Genomic DNA, 19,915 nt, shown 5'->3' with positions numbered 1-19,915 from the left:
CAAGAGGGAAGCCCTTTGGAGGGTAGAATTACACTATCGGAAGGTGAAAATACCCAAAAAATCACATAAAAACCAAGATTGCAGGCTTATGAATCCGCATCAACCTCAGCCGTCGGATCTGGCCGATCAACGGTCCAGGTCACGTCGGCATATCGCAAGTCGGAGGAGGTAGAGGCAGTGACATGATACATTACCGATGAGCAATCGCCGTTATCACTTCGGCATATCACTGTCGGCGATAACAAAGGGATGGGCCTTTAACATATATCAGCGATCGCCGATGGGCCAGACCCGACGGCGTTATGAGTTATTTTTGATAACTTATCGGGTCCGCGGTGAATATCGTTATCGGCGTTTTCTGAGGGGTGGGGCCTTTACATATAGCATGCCTCTGATCCAATGGGTCGGACCCGATGACACTATAAAGGATTTTTCATAATATTTCAAGTCCGCGCGGGGGCCATTTTTATTGTATTTTGTGTATTGTCAATGTATAAGGAAATACACAGGAAGCCTTAGCGAATGCCGATAACGATGAAGCCCGGACCCGAAAGGGTCCGGGAAGTGAAATACATATATTTTCAGGTCTGCCAAAGTCGATTTCCTCATGTTTTGCAGCATTGTTCATGAATTTCCAAATATAAAGAAAAGCAAGGGATCGGTCGGCTACGATATGCGACTGTGACCCGAAAGGCGGACCTGATAGAAAGTTATGCCATGTTTGAGGATGTTTGAAGTCCAAGTGAAACAGAAATGGGCGGGATTTAGCAGTGTCGTAGCGTTTTCGCTGTTTGTGACCCAGACAGACAAAATAATAGAAAAGAAACATTCACAGCTATTGCCTGAAAGGGACCGGTGCAGGGATTTCATAAGAACGGCAGCCACTCCATTGCAGGTTCAAGCGGCGAGCCATCCCTCAAGGAACCATGTAGTTATGTTATATACCAGAAGAAGGATTTGGCAGAGGGACAACGGCCGGCAAACAGAACCCAAAAAGGGAAGGGGAAGGGCCACTACACGCCTCAACCCAAATCAAATAAAATCATGGAGCATTAATGGCCCTGCCAGTGCAGCAGTCATCCTAACGAACATAATGGGGCATCTTTGGCACGAGGGAGCTCCTATGCATCATATCAGGCCACCCAAAATATCTGAGTATGGTTATCTCTCTGTCAGAAGAGGAAAACCGCCGAGCCACGCCTACCTATTGAGGGAATCAATCAGTTAAACAAGACAGAAGGATAGATTAAGACACCTGAAACCTCAAAAGGCTGAGGACCATTGTAAACAAGCTATAAATAGCTGAAAACAAGATGTAACAAGGGTTCAACTTTTGGAAATTATTCCTCCCCTGTTTTCTCAAGCTTCTCATCTGTAGTCTTTAGTAATACAAGCTCTATTGCTACATGTTTAATGTCCATTTCTCTTCTGTTCTATGCTCGCACTTGAACAGTTTGTTCAAGTTTTCTGTGTGTTTGAGGCCAGATAAATGTCATCTTATCTCTGCTTTGATATATTAGATTTGCAAGCTTCTTTGCTGCCTATGGCTAGACATTTATATGTGTGATTATATACACATCTGCCGGTATAGTCAGTAAGTTCATTTGCTGCCTGTAGCTAGCCATTCGTATAGGTCCATGTATGCAACCTGCTGGCATAGTCAGTGTTCTCCATCTATCCATTAAATCTACAAACTATTGAGCATTAGCAGTATAAAGCCTTGTGTTATTGGGGGTGTTCATGCATGCCTTGAGTGTGAATAGAGCTGAAATGGTTATCCGACTTGATCCAAACCATCTTTCATTCCAATATTTCAGAGAACAATATTAAAAATTATATGTTACCAGGCATCTCTGATTTACAACCTTGGAGAGTTTCCTGGAGTGATAACAGGATCTATGATTGGAAGAATACTGAAACCTTTCCCAAAGGTTGGGAATATTGTTTGTATGAGATTGGAAATGAAGGAAAGATATTCAACTAGTCGGATTTGTTGTCCCAACTATTGTTAATCAATATGACCAATGAAAATAATCCCTCAAAGGAAAATCAAGCCACATTTTATATGTTTGCATACTTATTGGATGGGGTATGTTCTCAAAACTCTTTCCCTAGCATAAGCTAGAAATAGACACCAAAAGAGTCTGTTGTTCATACTTACTGCAAGTTGCTTTCAGAGTGCTATTATAGAGGATTCATGGAGAATTTGGCTAATCACTTCCTCATAGTATTGTCTGAAATTATCTTTGAGAAGATCCACCTCACAAGTCTTGCGAGGCTATGGAAGAGGTAGTAGAACTTGCTGATTGGTTTTCGTCACCAGATTACACTTACTTCAGAGTGTTTGGTTGTCAGAAGTCATCAAATTTATTACCGAGGTATGCCACTGACATATTGGTCATGCAGGAGATTGTGTATCATCTTTCTAGAGGCTTATCAAGAGTCCTACAAAGGAAGAAGAAAGCACCTTGGCCCACTCTTCCTTTACAGGTGGAACCATACGAGATTAAGAATCTGAAGGCTATAGAAACTGAAGGTAATGAGTTAAATAAATTCATATTTGGTATTATGGAGTACCACCCATATGATCTTATAAGTGTTTGCAATAAGCACTGTGTTAATATACACTTCAATTTTCCAAGAAGGACCCATTCTAGTACAGAGGAGGAAAAAACACATATTTCATTATATTTGGAATTAAATAGTGGATCTAGAATTTCAAAATAACTAAAAAACTCAATTCTATTGATGTCCATGTAATAAAATTCTTCCAAAGTTAATGAAATATATGTTAAAAGATTAAATTATTTTATAATGTTTGTAAGCTCCACACACCAGTGAGCCTTGCAGTTCCATCAAATGTAACTCTAGAGAAGGAAGCTACTCTAGAAGCGAGACCATCAGAAAAGTGAAACCCAATGAGCATAAAGTATAAAAGGGTTGCACACAATCTAACAGAAGAGTAGAGCCAAAAATACAAAGCAGATCTAATTATCTTAAAAATGGCTATGGCAATAGAGATAAAGAGGATACATAAGAAGCAAGAGGAAGAGTTAAGATAGAAGGACGAAGAAGAGAAGAAAGAATAAGAGTAAATGTATATGCACGAAGAAGAGGTGAGAAGAAACGAATAAGAAGAAATAATGTTGAATAAAGCCTAATAAGAAGAGAAAAATCAACTACTTGAAGAAGAAATCAAGCAACAACAGGATAAGGAACTTTCCCGGGAGATCCAAGACTTGATAGTCATTCAAGACATCAACATAGAGTTGGAGTAGTAAAATCAGGATGTTGATCTCATGCATTGTACATAACAAATCACCACTCACTTCCCCCATCCTCATCTAGAAGGGAAAACTCTAGATGATGAAGAGGAAATTTATCCTCTTGACGAAGGTCTAATTATTGATATTTGTAGCTTGAGTTACAATGAGCTTCAGAAGAAAATTGTTCAAGAAATAAAGAAGCACTTTCTGCGTTACCTTACACATCCTGCTTTTATTAAGGAGAATAAGATTGTAATGAACAGTAGAAATAATTTTGAAGTTATTTTTGCAGCCAACTTTGCCTTTACAGGAGCTTCTAAGTCAAACACATAATATTTGATGGCTGAGAATAGACAAATGGCAAAGAATTTGGAAGCTGCAAGGTAACAGATTAAACAACTCCAAGTAGAGGTTCAAAAGGAAGCTCCCACACAGGTGTACTTAGAAGAGATTCAGGAAGCTATACTTGGTGAAGTATTAGCATTGGGAGAAACTATGAGGAACCTCTATGAGGATTTAGTTTCCATGCACAAAGAAGTTGTTCCCTTTCATGACATGCAACAAAAATAAAGAGAGAATGCAAAAGCTCTCAAATTTGTTCATGTGACTTTCATTGCAGTGAATGAATGGGGAATGAACCATATAGGTGCACTTCTTGAGTTGGTCAAGAAAACAAGACAACAATATGAGTTGGAAAAAGATGATGTATGGATGCTTATAAAAAGCAAAAAAGAACTCAACATTTTCATAGAAAACATCTTTTCCTCTTATGCACGATTGTACAATATTGTGGATTATATGGTGATATGTCATAAGATCCCTTCAGTTGGCACACTCACAGAAGAAAAATGCATAAATGTGGTCAGATAAGAAGTAAAAAAATACTTGGACTAGTTCAGTAAGATTGATACCAAAGGGGACCTAGAAGTAAACAAACATGACATGCATAAGTATATTGGTGGCCTGACCAATATCAAAACCATGTTGTTCTTGTTGAAGAAGGAAACATAAACTCACTCTAAGACTGTATACCTAGATGCAATGGAGGCTAGAGTTTTCTTTCAGCCTAATCCCATCACAAAGTTTGAGGGAATCATCACAAAATACAAAGCTTGGCATTACTATGTGACCGAAGATCTACAAGTTGAAGTTGCTAAGCTAGAGTTTCCCCAAACTCAAGCTTGATATGTTTTTTTGTCTTATTAGGCTTGTTTTATTAGACTCTACCCAATTTTTCCTTATATGGGTATTTGTAATATTATATTTGAAATAATTTTGTAAGTGTAAGTCCACGTGTCAATTGTGGGATATGAGAGATAATTAGTTAGAAAAAAGGAAAAAAAAGTCAAAGAGTCATGAAGGGAGTCAAAAGGTCACAAAGGGAGATGGATAGTCATATCATATGTTATAAATATACCATCATAACTCATGTAAATGGATCTGGCTTGGAATTGAAAGCTTGGGAGAATTGTTTAGAGCCTTGGCTTCTCCTCTTTAGCATAGAAGGATTATCTTTCTTCGGAGAAGAAAGTGTTGGATTTATGTTCCACTATTGGGGATAGTTTTTTGTCAATTGTAAATGTATGTTTGGATCTTTCACTTTTAATAAAATCTCAAAGCTAACACGTCTTCATGCATATGCCATGGATGTAGTAAGAATATTCTTGTTATGTTTTCGCTGTGCGTTATTTTATTTATGCTAATGGTTATGAACTAATTCATTTTCTTTAGTATGAATCTTGTTGAATTCATGTTGTTATGTTATTTCGATCATGGTTATCTTGTGAACTATTTTGCAGGTTAACTTATGATTCCTTTTACTGCTCGTGCATCTCTTTTAAGCTAAGTACTATTACATGCTTCTAAGGATATCAATTTTTTTCCTTTTGATGTGATGGAACCTCTCATGCATTACACTTGACACTTCACAAAGTTCATACACTTGTTTCTGCCAAAGTCATGTATACATCATTCTATGTGATTATTGCAGCTAAGGAACACTATTAAAACCCACCACTTCAACAACCAATTATATTCCAATTGGGGCTCCTACTCCAAACAATGTGGGGTCTAATTGGGAATTCACATCAGGGAGACCCCCTGCCTTGTTGGCGGCTTCTAGCACCGTCGACAAGCTTCTAGCGCTAGAAGGAGGGCCAAGTGACAAGTTGAGGTCGTGAAGCCTATTTCAACCTTTCTTACCTTAAATGGATTATTCCCATATCTTATCCCCAACACGTTTTTCTAAAGTTGAAAATTTGAAAGTGCCCTTGGGGATAATAAGAAACTTGTCAAATTTGAAATTTGATGATGAGGGTGGAACAACCTTTCTTGAGCACAATGCTCATTTTCTTGATTTTTGTTAGGGTCCAACCCTTACTCCCTTATTCATGTAATAAGCCTCGTCATAGTCATAGTTAGTTAGTGGAGTCAATAAATTCCATAAGTAGTTATCCACATTGATAATAATTGTAAGTGGTTGGCTTACAATATAGAAAAGGGACCACAATTAGTTATCAATGAGCCATAATTAATAATTAAAGTGGTTAACTCATATTATGAAAGGGAACACTAGTAGTTATGGTTTTGGATGTCATAAAGCTATAAATAGTCTTAGATAGCAAGGGAAGAAGTATTGAGTCTTATTGTAATTGATCTCTGCTCTGTTGGAGGTTTCCCCCTCGAAGAGGCAAGTGAAGATTGTATTATGCTTCTGAATAATAAAATATCTTTGCAGCTTGTCTCATTTCATGTGATATTTCTTCATTTTGGGCCATATTACTTCGTATTTCTAGTGTTTTGGTTTTCTCGCAAGTCAAGTACATACCAAGTGGTATCAGAGCACTTTCTAGGGCCAGTTGTACCTCCAATTTTTGCACAATTTATTTTTAGGCCAGAGACGTGTTATGATGTCTTTAAACCATGGGTTCTATCATTGAGCACATATGCCTGTGGATTTGGGGAGGCATGGACGCAGGAAATAAAAGAGGAGGTCATGCTTATTGGACTCCCTTGTAACCCCTATGGGTACCCCTTCGAGTTGTAGTGCATTAGAAAAAACCAGGAACAAACTGCACTTCCATGTACCCTTGGGTATATTAGAAGCCCCCCTAGGGTAACTTGAAACATAACCTTAGATAAGAACAAGTCAGGGAGGTTATTCACACATACAATAGGGTATTCATCTAGTGTGGTCAAGGTACGATCAATCCTCCTTAGTCAGCACCTTGAAATATTGGGTTGAGTACTATTGTTGGACCCCTGCATATATTGCGATTTATAACACCTAACACTCCTTTGAGATCATAGTTCCCTGATCTATATGAATATCAGCCCCCTACCTTTTCATCCAAATCATATCTAGTTGTTGGGGTTTGATTGCTATTGTCTAGATCAGATCTAGCAGTTGAGGTTCTACTGCCACCATTCAAATTAGATTCAACAGTTGGTGTTTTCACAACACAGATTAGACTCTTTGTACAATGAGGGTTATGACCACCATAGTCCAAATAAGATTGTTGCAACATATTCTACAGTACCAATACCTTGCGTTTTTTGTTACCACAGTTCAAGCCCAATTTTCATAGGATATTTGGCAATATCAAGCTTTCTGGAATTCCTCCACTGCATTATTGATTAGATGGGAGTAAAACTTCTTTCAGAGTAGTAATTAAAACAAAAAAAAAATTGGGGCCATCCTAGGATGCTTGGAAGAGACCTAACCCATAAGATTCAGGATGACGAGCTGATCGTAAGGGTACCATTCACTTGTAAGCCCCCATTTTTCAGGTAGTCCCAAATCTCTCCCAACGTAGCTTTAAGTGGCCCATGTCACTATACTCCTAAGATTTCCCTCTTTCCAAGCATACTACTCTTAAGTAAGCTCAACATTTGACCGGGGCTAGTGTATTCTTGGTACCATGTCTTAAGCTATGGATGCGGAAAGGGATGCATAGAAGGTCAACAACCTTGAGAAAAAATTCAATGACTTCTGAAAGTCCATTACCTCCTAGATCTCACAAGTATTGAAAACTATAAATATGCCTTATGAACCCATGAGGGAAGAACATAGTGTTGATGCACACATAGAAGGAGAATCCAACCATAAAATCCATTTCCATGGAGATCACCAATCTTCGAGCCACCATACCCCGAAGCTAGACATGTACAAATTTGATGGCTCTAACCCCATATTATGGGGAACACAAATGGAACAATATTTCCTCCTTAATAATATCTGGGAGGATGGAACTAAACTACATGTAGGAGCCCTTTACTTGGACCAAGAGAGATGGCAGTGATGGAAGTGTTGTCAGAAATCTTATCCCAATAGGCCAACTTGGAACATGTTCACAAAAGCTGTTTGTGACTACTTTGATTGAGAATCTCACTTTTTGGTTTGTCTCACTAAGCTCAAGCAAATAGGTACAATAAGGGACTACATTGCATCCTTTGAACAATTGTCCATCAAAAATAAAGGACTAGGAGATGCCTTTCTAACAACCTTGGTTAAAAATCCATGTAAAAATATATATGACCACGGTCATGGGACAAGTATTCCAAGTTGAATGGTGGGAAAAACATCCTAGTGGGTTTTCATTTTGGTTATTATGGCTAAAGGAATTTGGCAAAGACTTTGGGAATGAAAAATGACATTTTTGGCACATTTATTTATGAAAATAATGGAAATTAGGAGAAAAGAGATGTGAAAGGTCACACATTTTCATGTGAGGAGTAAAATGAATAAAAATAATGGAAATTGAAGAAAATAGAGGCCTCAATGATAAAAAGGCTTCTGATGATTAGTGGGAAAGCTTCATTAGTGTAGCTTTTATTCAGTTCAGTTTTGGGGCTTTCATTTTATTCTCTCTCTCATACTCTTGGAAACTTAGAATTTCCCTGGAGAACTCTTGGAGAGTGTGGCATACTTGGATGCTTGGAGAAAGAAGGCAGAGGAAGAGTAGGAAAGTGCAAGAGGAAATCGGGATCTGTATCTACAAAATGATTCTTTGCAGGTATCGATTTTCATGTGTGGTTTCCTTGCTATATTTGGCATGCATGGTGTTGCATGTGTGTTCTTGGTTCTATTTCTGTCATTGGCATGGGTTTTTCCAGGTGTGACAATGTTTTTTAGCCTAGCCTTGCCATTTCTAGATAGCCATGGTGTGATGGGGTTCTCATGTTTTGGTTGAGATAGATTACTAGATGGATTCAAATCTGAGTGAGGTGGATCTTTGAATAAAATAACACATAGCCTAGTAACTCCTAAACCATACTGTGGGTTGCGGTAAAGCCATATTTTGTTTTGCCTCAGTGGGCCTAAGAATCCTTGACGAGTTAATGAAGGGATATACGGTAAAACCTAGAGGTAGGTGCTCTCCACCAGGCCTAGTAATCCCGGCATGGGATATGTGGTAAAGCCTAGAGAGTGGAGTCTCGGTTAGGGCCTAGCGATCTAGTGTGGATTGCACTAAAGCCTAGAGACTAGGAGATAGGAGAATTCCTCATGATGTAGGTGGAGAAATCCGGTGCCATCCATGCTTGTTTTGGCCTAGTTATATAATGGAGATTGGTAAAGCCTATTCTTACATGTTTATTGTTTCGGCCTAGTGATCTGGTGTTGATTTCGGAAAATCCTGGTTTCTATTGATGAGGATGAGCTAGTTTAGCCTCGAGATGCCTTGGTTGGTTCTTTTGGTTTGAGTCCCACATTCATGCTTGGAATATGGCATAGGGGTGATTGGATGAAGAGAGATTTGGCTCAACCAATCTATGGTCGGGTGGAACGTGGTAGTCCCATACCGGGTTGGATTTTGCATTCATTAATAAGAGGTTATTTCCTTGGTATCTTATGTGTAAATGTACTAGTTTATATGTGGATTCTATGGCTGATGTGTCCTTGATATTTTTGTTGTTGTTATGTTGGTTATAATCATTTATTATGAAAGTGATGATGTATGACTCTCCTCATGTTTTGATTTGTAAATCAATGAAAAATGTATCTATGGCATAATAGATGAAATTGGAGTTAATGATATAAGAGAACAATGCTTCTTAGTGATTCTTAGATAAGTATGAGGCCCCTATGCTCACATCTGTTATTTAAACCTATAGATTACATATTTGTGACATGTTTGATGAGATTCTTGTCATGGCTAGTAGGGGCCCAGTCAAATCCTTGTTCAAGTAATTTCATTTGTATCATTATTCTATTGTTATCTTTCAGTTTTAAATGTGTCATGGAGTTCTGGGTAGTGTCCTGGGATGTTAGTATGAAAAGTGGCACAAATCCCAGAGTCGCAAGCACATGATTGAGGAGAAAAGTCCCTAGATCCACCCATTGCTTACTGTGGGAGTGACTAGAGCCTCTTAGATGCACCTTGTCCATATCAAGGGAGCGCCCTAGGGTTTAATGGTCTAAAAACTTAGTGGGACCCAAGGACTAGTCATGGGGATGAATGGGAAAGCTTTTAGGAGTCCTGTAGAAGGTATAGAAGGTATGTGTTGTGGGTTTTCATCGATTCCACTTCCTTAAGGTCACCTAGGAGGTTGAATCCCATTATAATGGATTCTCATCATATATTTACCCCGGTTGGTAGGTTACTTGGGTAGATGTGGGATGAAGGTGTTACATAGTGGTATCAGAATGAGTTGCACTCTCTTTGGAACATATATGATACCACAGAGTGGTATCAAAGCAGGTTTTGTTCTCTTTGGGTGGTGTCTGGTTTCCATTCTTTGGGTGATATCTGATACCACAGAGTGGTATTAGAGCATCATTCAACACTCGGACTAGATGGGAAGAATGTGTTTGTCATGCATGCATGTAGATTGTATATGTTCTTGTTATGTATGCATGGCAATGGTCATTGTTACATTTGTGTTTCCATGTAGGAGTTGATGATGTTGTTGTTGGGATGCGTTTGTCATGAATGCATGTCCGTTGTATATGCATTTGTTATGCCTATCAGTTTCTATATGTTTTTATGCATGCATTGCCATTTTTATGGTTATGCATGTATGGTAGGTCGGACATGCATTGAGAGGTAATTATATGCAATTAGGTCATCATTGGTATGTTATGATGCTAATGTGTTGAATGAGGTAAAGAAATAAATACCCACTATTAGAGCAAGGTTGCAACACTAGACTTTGGGGTAAGAGAAGATTGTCATACAAGTTTGTATGTTTGGCATGTAGGTATGTGATTCATGGTTTTTGTAAGCATTAGGGTTACTTATATGTTTTTCATTCTATTATTATTATGGTTACATATATGATAAATGTTAGTTGATCAGTGTAGTCATATACACGTGTCAGATAGTCATGAATGATAGTAACCCATGGTTGTATGCATTGTTGTTGTTGTTTTATGTTAGTTAACTTGATGACTAGGGTTATAGAATTAAAATCTTTATGTTATATGTATCATGCTAAATTGGATTGGCCTACGCAGATGGTTAGGGCTATGACATTAAGGTATGAGTCGACAAATTTGTGATATTGTGTTGTACTAATCTAGAGTGACTTCACATATCTGATTGTTATGCATGAATGATAATTATTTATGAGTTTATAATGTGAAAACATTAGCCATTTATTGTCATGGATATCATGACCTTATTTATGGTTGAGTTTATATGTTGTGAATTTATATTGTGTTAATCTAGCTTGATTGTGTAGACAAGATGGCCTCCCTTGAGATACATTAAGGTATGAGTTGCTTATGTTGTATATTTGGTGCTTGACTGTTTGATTATGTCATCTATTTGATGTTTGATTGTTTTATGTCTATTATGTCATCTAGTTGATTTATTTGTTGGCTTGTTGGGGCCTGACCTAGGTTCAGAGGTGATTTAGCCAAACAAATCCCGGTACTACTGGCCCTTTTGGAAAAAGTCCGCTGAGCGCGGACTGAGATCTTACCCGAAGTAGTATGGGAGGGTGTTAGAATTAGGTTTCCACACCCTGGAGATGTCTGATGAATTCAAGTGGTCTGCGGTTCGACCCTACGTGCACGTCACTAGGTGCACTTACCCATACCTCGCAGCCTAAGATGTCGCCTTCGCGTAGCCCTACTCGGGGGCTGAACATTGTTATTACCCAAGCCTCTACAGTATTCTGCTGTTATTTGATTAACTTAGCTTATTTTTATGCATTAAGTTACATTTATAAATATAAATCATGCATACATGTTTGCGTAGTAATCAAACAATATATTTGTGATTTACATTAACCATGCATGAATCCAAGAACAGATACATGAATTGGTAACAAAACATTTCTTTATTAATCTCTTCTCTGATCACAGACTCGACTCCACCCTGCGCACTCATCTGCAGGGGTCCGCACACTCAGGTGCAAACTACTAGGCCTCTGCGCACTTAGTTGCATAGCCTTCTCCTACTCTATGACCCAAGACACACTTTACACTTCCAACTCAATCACTTAGACTTGTTCTTCCCTCATTAGTTGTCTTTTACACTTAGAGACTTGCTCTATTTATACAATCCCATGGTCTTCAGACCATGGGTAGGCTGACATTACATTACCAACTAGGGCGGACAACCCTATGACTCTAACATATTTTCGTGCCTGCAATTCATGGAGCTTTACAACATCATTCGGTCAAAACATGGGCTTTGAGCCCCAAAACATGCCTCGAGGGGGGGGTGGGGGGGTGGTTTCCATGCCTAACAGGCCCCCAACACAAACATCGTGACTCACCCTCGAGTCACTCTGTCAGTGCAGCGATCTTGGCACAGAGTTCCTCTAATTGTTCTTGAACTGTACTGAGATCCATAGCGCACTGAGCTGCTTCTTGCTGTATATGTTGCATCCGTTGTTCTGAGACCTCTGTGTCTGAATTTTTTCCATACATCTGTACCAGTATCTATACCATATGTTTATAGTCCCGTGCCTTTGTCCAGCTCCTCGGAGCGTGAAGACTGTGCTTTGGTTGGATAGTCAGATAGCTGGCCCACCTATGTAGGGCTTTAAGTGGCTACCATTCACTTTTCCTGGGAAGGGTTCTTCGTTTAGTTTGACTAGTTGGACCGAGCCTCTGTTTGTAAACTCCTTAACCACGTATGGTCCCAGCCAATGCATTCTGAATTTTCCTAGAAATTTTTCAAAATTACTGTCATACAGTAGCACTAAGTCGTTTACCTTGAAGGTACACAACCTAATATGACGATCACGCCAGGCCTTTTCACGCTACTTTTGTACATGCTGATGAAAACCAGCCAAGAACAGTTCCTCCTCAAGTTCTTCCAATTGCGCGAGCCTTTCCTCCAGAGCTTTGCGGTCCATCATCCATGTGAGCACTGCTATGACACTAGGTACGATATATTCCATTGGCATGACAACTTTCACACCATAAACTAACCGAAAAGGTGTTTGTCCCATCGGTTTCTTGCACGTTGTTCTATAAGCCCATAGCATTGTAGGTACACGTAGGTCCCAATCGCTTCATTGCGCATTGGACACTTTGGTCAGGGCAATCTCCAATATTTTGTTGAATGCTTCTATAGTCCCATTGGCTTTTGGGTGATACAGTGTACTTTTCTGATGATACACCTGAAACTCTTCTGTGAGCGTGCTGATGGTTTCGTTCAAGAAATGTGTTCCGCAATCACTTATTAAGAGTTTCGAACAGCCAAATCGGGTCAACACATTTTCAAACAAAAACTTCACAGCCGTAGCGACTGTGTAGTATTTGACCGACTGCGCTTCCGCCCATCATGTTAGGTACTCCATTGTGGTGATGATGTAGCACGTGTCCATATTTCCCTGAGGTTTGAAAGGTCCCACAAAGTTAATTGCCCATTTTTTGAACAACTGGAGTGTCATTTGGGGATTGAACGGCATCTCATCCCTCCACAATGGTTTTCTAGTTCTTTGACATATATTGCAGGCCTTACAGTGTGCTTTTAAATCCTGGTGAAGGGTTGGCCACCACAACCCTGCGTGAAGAATCTTTTGTGCAGTCGCGCATCCTGCATAGTGTCCTCCTGCAGCACCCCCATGTGATTTTGCAAGGGATCTGACTTCGTTCAAGTTCAGGTTCGTATCTTTGCAATATCTCATCGTTTCCCATTTTGTATAGGTGCCCTGTGATGACAAAAAAATCCACTGCACACACCACCAATTCCTTCTTCTGTTGGACAAAGTATTCCTTCGGCGTAGTCCCTGTTTTCAGAAAGTGGATTATATCTTCGAAGTGCCCGTTCATGACGCGCACCGCAAAAAGCTGTGTGTCAGGTAATCCTTCCTCCAAACTAGTAGGTTCCTCGCCTGTCTCAATACGTGACAAGTGATCTGGTCCTGCGTTCAGGCATCCAGGTTTGACCATGACCTCAAAGTCATACTCTTGGAACAGTAAGAGCCACTTACATATGTGCCCCTCCAACACAGGCTTGTTGACCAAGTACTTTAGCACGGAATGGTTTGTATAAATTTTGAAATGTCCTCCTAGCAAATAGATTCAGTATTTTTGGAGTGCGTACACCATCACCAACCCCTCACACTCGGTTGGGAATAATTCTTCTTGACTTTGGACAATCTACGACTTGCAAACGCGATAGTATGATCCAATCCCTCTCCGTCTTCTTGTGTGAGCACTCCTCCCAGTGTGATACACGATGCATCAACATGGACATGAAACTCCACATCCCATTTTGGGAAGACCAGGAATGGAGTGGAGGCCAATTTCCCTTTTAGGACATCTAGGCTCTTCATGCAATCATCATTCCAGCAGAATGTGACATCTTTTTTCAATAGTTTCTCCATCGGTGCAGTGATTTTGGCATAGCTTTTGATGAACATCCTGTAGTATCCTGTGTGTCACAAGGTAGCACACAACTGTTTAACACTTCATGGTGCTTCCAAATTTAGAATTACTGCAATCTTCGCAGGATCCACCATCAATCCCTGTTTGGATACCACATGTCCCAACAAATTTCCAAAGGGAACGAGGAATGTGCACTTCTTAAGGTTCAGCGCAATCTGGTGTCATCGGCAAGTATCCAACATCAAGCGTAAGCTTGCTACATGGTGCTTAACCAATCTGAAGATAGTCTAATCATCCAGATAGACCTCTAGGAACTTGTGGATGTATTCTTTGAATGCGGCAACAACGATGCACAAAAAGATGGTTGGCGCGTTCTTCAACCGAAACGACATAACGGTGTATTGGAAGCAGCCCCATTCCATTGCAAAAGTCATCTTGCTCCTATATTTCAGTGTGATCTTGATCTAGTGGTACCTTGAGAATCCGTCCATGAACGAGTATGCTTCTTGTCCGACAACATTTTCTAAAACTTCATCTGTGAATGGTGTCGGGAATGGGTCATGTACACAGGTGTCATTCAGCTTCCTGAAGTCCACGCATATTCTTATTTCGCCCTTTTACTTTTTCTCCTGTACTACCATAGGGCTCACCCAGTCGGATTCTTCCACCGGCTCAATAATTCTGGCTGTGAGCATTTTATCTAATTCTACGCGGACCTTTTCCTTATACTTCAGATTCAGGCGGTAAGGCCTCTACTTGACCGGTTTCGCATCGCGTTTTAGGGTGATCTTCATCATCCCTAAGGCACCAACGATCCCTTTTAAATCTGTAATTTTGGTCAGGAATAAGTCTTGGTACTCACTGAGTAACTCAGCGACCTTATCCACCATGGCATCATCCGGTTCTGCCTTCATCCCAATGTTTACCTACTTCGTTTTCAGTAGCGTGGTGATGTATGGATCCTCAATCAATGGTCCTCGAACCTCGTGACAACCTTCAGTTTCTAGAATGTTACTATTCCATGGATCCTCATCATCCGCCTAAACATTTACATTGTAACACTCCAACTCACAGCTCATCTGGGTCACCCATTCTGGCTAAAGCACTTCCATTGGCTCCTAGGGTATTTTCAGGATAACTACTTTTACTGCTTGTAGCACATCGTCAATAGTATCCCACCAAAAATCTTCAAATGTGAAGGTTAACAGGAATCCTTCGCACAAGATATCCCATTTGCTCATGCCATGGCAGAGCTTCGTCTCAGTGTACCAATTCATGGGTATGAAATCCAGGGTATGACAGAACAAATGCACCCATTCAGGTTGTGGCTCTTCCCCGTAGACCTTGGTCCATTTCACAAGGTGTGCACGTGGATCATCCCATCTATCATACTTGTCTATTAGCCACATTTGTGGTTTCCCAAATCGTAGGCACATCATCCTTCTGCATCCCCACCAGTCCTTAAAATTCTGCTGGTGCGTACCCCACCACCATGTGGGCGTAGCGGGAAATACCCATTTCAGAGCATCGAACCGTTGCTGTTCTGGAACCTCTCTTTCAAATTTGTTTAGAAATTCATCTACTGCTATCAACCCATCATACATAGGCAGATCCCTTACCTCTGTGGTCATGCAGCACAGTGATCTTACCATCATGTTGCAATTGAGCGTGGTTACCTCATGTAACTGGTTTTTCCATCATTCTATTTCCTCATCCGAATCTGAGGTGTAGGAGCTTTCACACTCCCACGAAATCCTGCCATCTCCTGTAGGATTCACACAGTCCTGATCTCACGCAGTGATTTTGTAGATATATTCTAGGTCATCGTCGCTCTCATCGTTGAGCACTGGCTCTGTGTGGCATGATCCTTCCACAGGTCTAAAGGTACCACTACGCGTAGTGACTTTTTCTCAAAAATCATCTTGCGCTTCTTTAGATTTATCACTCCATTCATGTCAGTGGACCAATCTATTCCTAGTAGCATGGGATAGGGATTGCTGTCATCGACAATCTCTATCACTTCGAAATCTGCAAGCGCGCTCGCACCTTCAATATCTACCATTATTCCCTACAATCTTCCCATCGGTAGGATCTTTTGCTGGTTCGCCATTCACAATTGAATAGGATACCATTGCAACGCGAGCCTACCCATGCACTCCCATGTCTACTTTGGCAGTACGTTCACGTCTGATCCTAAATCTAGAATCACTTGATCCATTTCATATTCCCTCATTTGCACAGTCAATCTCATCTCCCTTCCTATTCGTGTTGTGTGCTTCCCGAGCTTCCAGAATACGTGCGGTTCTCCTAACCCATCGCACCTAGTGATGAGCTCCTGCAGTCCCTTCACAGCCTTGCTATCGCGTAGTAGCTTCATGCATGTCTCCAGAATGGTAGTAACCATTGATGGGTCCATCTCTGGTTCTAGTTTTTCTTTACTACCTGAAGTGGAGGCCTTTGTGAAGCTCTTCTTAGCTTCCATGAATGTCTCTTTCACATGCTCCAAATCGAACTCTGGTTCCTTTGTAGGAGCCTTGCAAACCCAAGCACTCTCTTCGGGTTGCTTGCCCTTGTCATCTCCTGTCATGATACCACTTCAGAGCATGATGTTTACATTCGGGTCCTCTTCGCATGGCTCAGACCTCATCATTTGTAGGTTCTGAGTCAGGGGAGGCTGGAGTGTTCCCTTATCACACAATCGCGCTATCAGCGTGGGGCAGTCCTCTGTCTCATGATCGAACTGGGTACAATATAAACATGATGCTCTCGTTGGATTTCTACAATCGCGGGCATAATGCCCTGGCCCTCCGCAATTTTAACAAATCAACTGTTCGCGACCCCTTCCTGGTCCCATTCCACCTCGTCCTCATCTGCGCCCCTGAAACCCAGTGCACGCCATCCCTGCATTTTGATCCAGGGCTCGCATCTCGGTCTGAACTCTGTAGGTAGGAGTTCGATCCATCATCAATTCATAACTTCTACAAGTGCACTCATCATGGCCTACCGATCTATAGAAGTTACAGAACAACTGCTGGGACATCTACGTATACTTCTGTAATAGGTGGCAGTTATCTATAGCATGCTTCCCTCCTATATAACAAATTGTAAACCATAATGCAGGCACCACTCTCGGTCCTACTTGTGCCTCTGGTCTCAATGGCATCGACCCTCCTTCGACTAAGTAATTCGTGAAGACTGGACAATGGTCCTTGTCAGGTCCCTGGCCTTTGCACTTTATGCGCCATACCTCCTTGCGCACCTCTGGGTGAGTTGTTTTATCCTGTTACAAACTCTGCATCTCCAGACACAAGTTTTTCAACTGCACGTGGATCTGTTGGACTCCTAGACTAGGATCTTGTATTGGGGTATCGTGCAATTTCATTGAAATCTCCAAAGCTTCGGCCTGAGTGGATAAATTCTGTTGTGACAGCGCATTCCTTAGATGCGGCGTTAGTTATGGTGCAAACCATGCGTGGTGCTGCCCATCTGTCAAGGTTATGTTGGCTTCGTGAATCATACCCTTTAGTCTCTGATCCAGCTCCTAGGGGGTCTCACCTGGAAGCATCGCAATTTCCTTAAACCCAACAATCGACCGTGTCTCCGATTTTGGCCTCCTAAATTCCCTGTTCAACATAGCTTGGATATCTGTTATCCCTGCATTTGGATTGTCATTTAAATGCTTAATGTACCACATCTGTGCATGATCCTGTGACGCGCTTACCAGCGTTGCCTTCTTTATGTTGTCATTCATGACTCCTTACGCTTCCTATATAGCCTTTACCACAAACCAAAATTGGTCTAGATCTTCGTTCCCTACTCCTCTGAATACCAGAAATTTTATCGCGCTCGCCATATTGAACTATGGTGGTGGCGGAGGTGGTGTGGGCGAAGATGGGGGTGAAGATGGTGAAACTAGTGGTGGTGTAGGTGGAGGTGGTATGCATGGAATTCGCTACCTTATCAGACTGATTGCACTTCTTGGTGAAACTTTTGTGAGCTCTTCCTCGCTTTCTTGCCGAGGTGAAATCAAGGGGCTAGTTTCTATCTCTGTGCTACCTTCGTTTCTATAGATCCTCCCACTTCATGTAGCCCCAAACATCAATTTATTCGCATAACCTACTTTTCACATAGTAGAATTTTAATCCAAGCATTCAAAGATTTATGTACTTACCTCGCGGTCCTTTGAGGAAGCGTCGTTCCGCCTCGCTGTAGCTGACTGAAGTATCTACCGTGAACTCGGTGATAAACCCTCCTATAATTTGATCAAGCCAATGGTCCACAGTGTGCGTAATCTTATCTTCCGATGCTTCTAGTCTGCGCACCAACTCTAGAGTCCACACAATCGGTTTGTCGAGCCTACACCTTCCTTGACTGTCTGCTAGCTTCGCGATCCACTCGTATAACTCAGAGGGGAAGGATGCAAAGAAAATTTCATGGATTTCCGTATATAAGTAGTGCTCTAACCACTGTTCCTTTGATACTCATGGATTCTTGTTTTCTTGTGCCGTGAAATCATGAATCTTTCTGTCCAACCACCCTTCAATTTCTTTCTTTGTTGGATTCCAGTGACACGACATCAGACATCTGTTATGAAAATCTTGGTCCTAGCAACAAAACCATTTGTTGGTTTGTTGGGGTTTGACCCAGGTTCAGAGGTGATTTAGCCAAACAAATCCCAATACTACTGGCCCTTTCGGCAACAGTCCATGGAGCGCGAACTGAGTTCTCACCCAAAGTAGTATGGGAGGGTGATAGAACCAGGTTTCTGCACCTAGAGATGTCTGATGAATTCAAGTGGTTTGCGGTTCAACCCTGCATGCACGTCACTACATGCACTTACCTGTACCTCACAACCTGAGATGTTGCCTTCACGCAGCTCTACTCGGGGGTCAAACACTGTTATTACCCAAGCCTCTACTAGTATTCTGCTGTTAGTTGATTAACTTAGCTTATTTGTATGTGTTAAGTTACATTTAGCAATATAAATCATTCATACATGTGCATGTAGTAAACAAAAAATATATTTGCGATTTACATTAACCATGCATAAATCCAAGAAAAAATACACGAATTGGTAACAAAACCTTTCTATATTAATCTCTTCTCCGGTCACAGACTCGACTCTACTATGCGCACTCATCTGCAGGGGTCTGCGCACTCAGCTGCGGACTACTAGGCCTCTGCGGACTCAGCTGTAGGGGTCCGCACACTTAGTTGTGGTCTACTAGGCCTCTGCACACTCAGCTATAGGGCCTTCTCCTACTCTACGACCCAAGACATAGTTTACACTTGCGACTCAATCACTTAGACTTGTTCTTCCCTCATTAATTGTCTTTTACACTTAGAGCCTCGCTCTATTTATACAATCCCATGGTCCGTGGACCATGGGTAGGCCAAAATTACATTACCAACTAGGGCGAACAACCCTATGACTCTAACATACTTCCGCGAATGCAATTCATGAGGCTTTACAACATCATTCGGTCAAAACATGGGCCTTGAGCCCCAAAACATGCCTCGGGGGGGTGGGGGGGGGGGGGGGGGGGGGGGGGGGGTTCCATGCCCAACAGTATGAGTTGACAAATTTGTGATATTGTGTTGTACTAATCTAGAGTGACTTTGCATATGTGATTGTTATGCATGAATGATAATTATTTATGAGTTTATAATGTGAAAACCTTAGCTATTTATTTTCATGGATATCATGACCTTATTTATGGTTGAGTTGATATGTTGTGAAGTTATATCGTGTTAATCTAGCTTGATTGTGTAGACAAGATAGCCTCCCCTGAGATACATTAAGGTATGAGTTTGCTTATGTCATATATTTGGTGCTTGACTGTTTGATTATGTCATC

Source organism: Pinus tabuliformis, chromosome 8, assembly GCF_031772625.1.
Source record: "Pinus tabuliformis cultivar Carrire ecotype Pingquan chromosome 8, CPIR1, whole genome shotgun sequence".
In the NCBI taxonomy this organism is placed as follows: Eukaryota; Viridiplantae; Streptophyta; class Pinopsida; order Pinales; family Pinaceae; genus Pinus; species Pinus tabuliformis.
The sequence above is the reverse complement of the archived record's forward strand: the minus strand, read 5'-3'. Positions refer to the sequence as shown.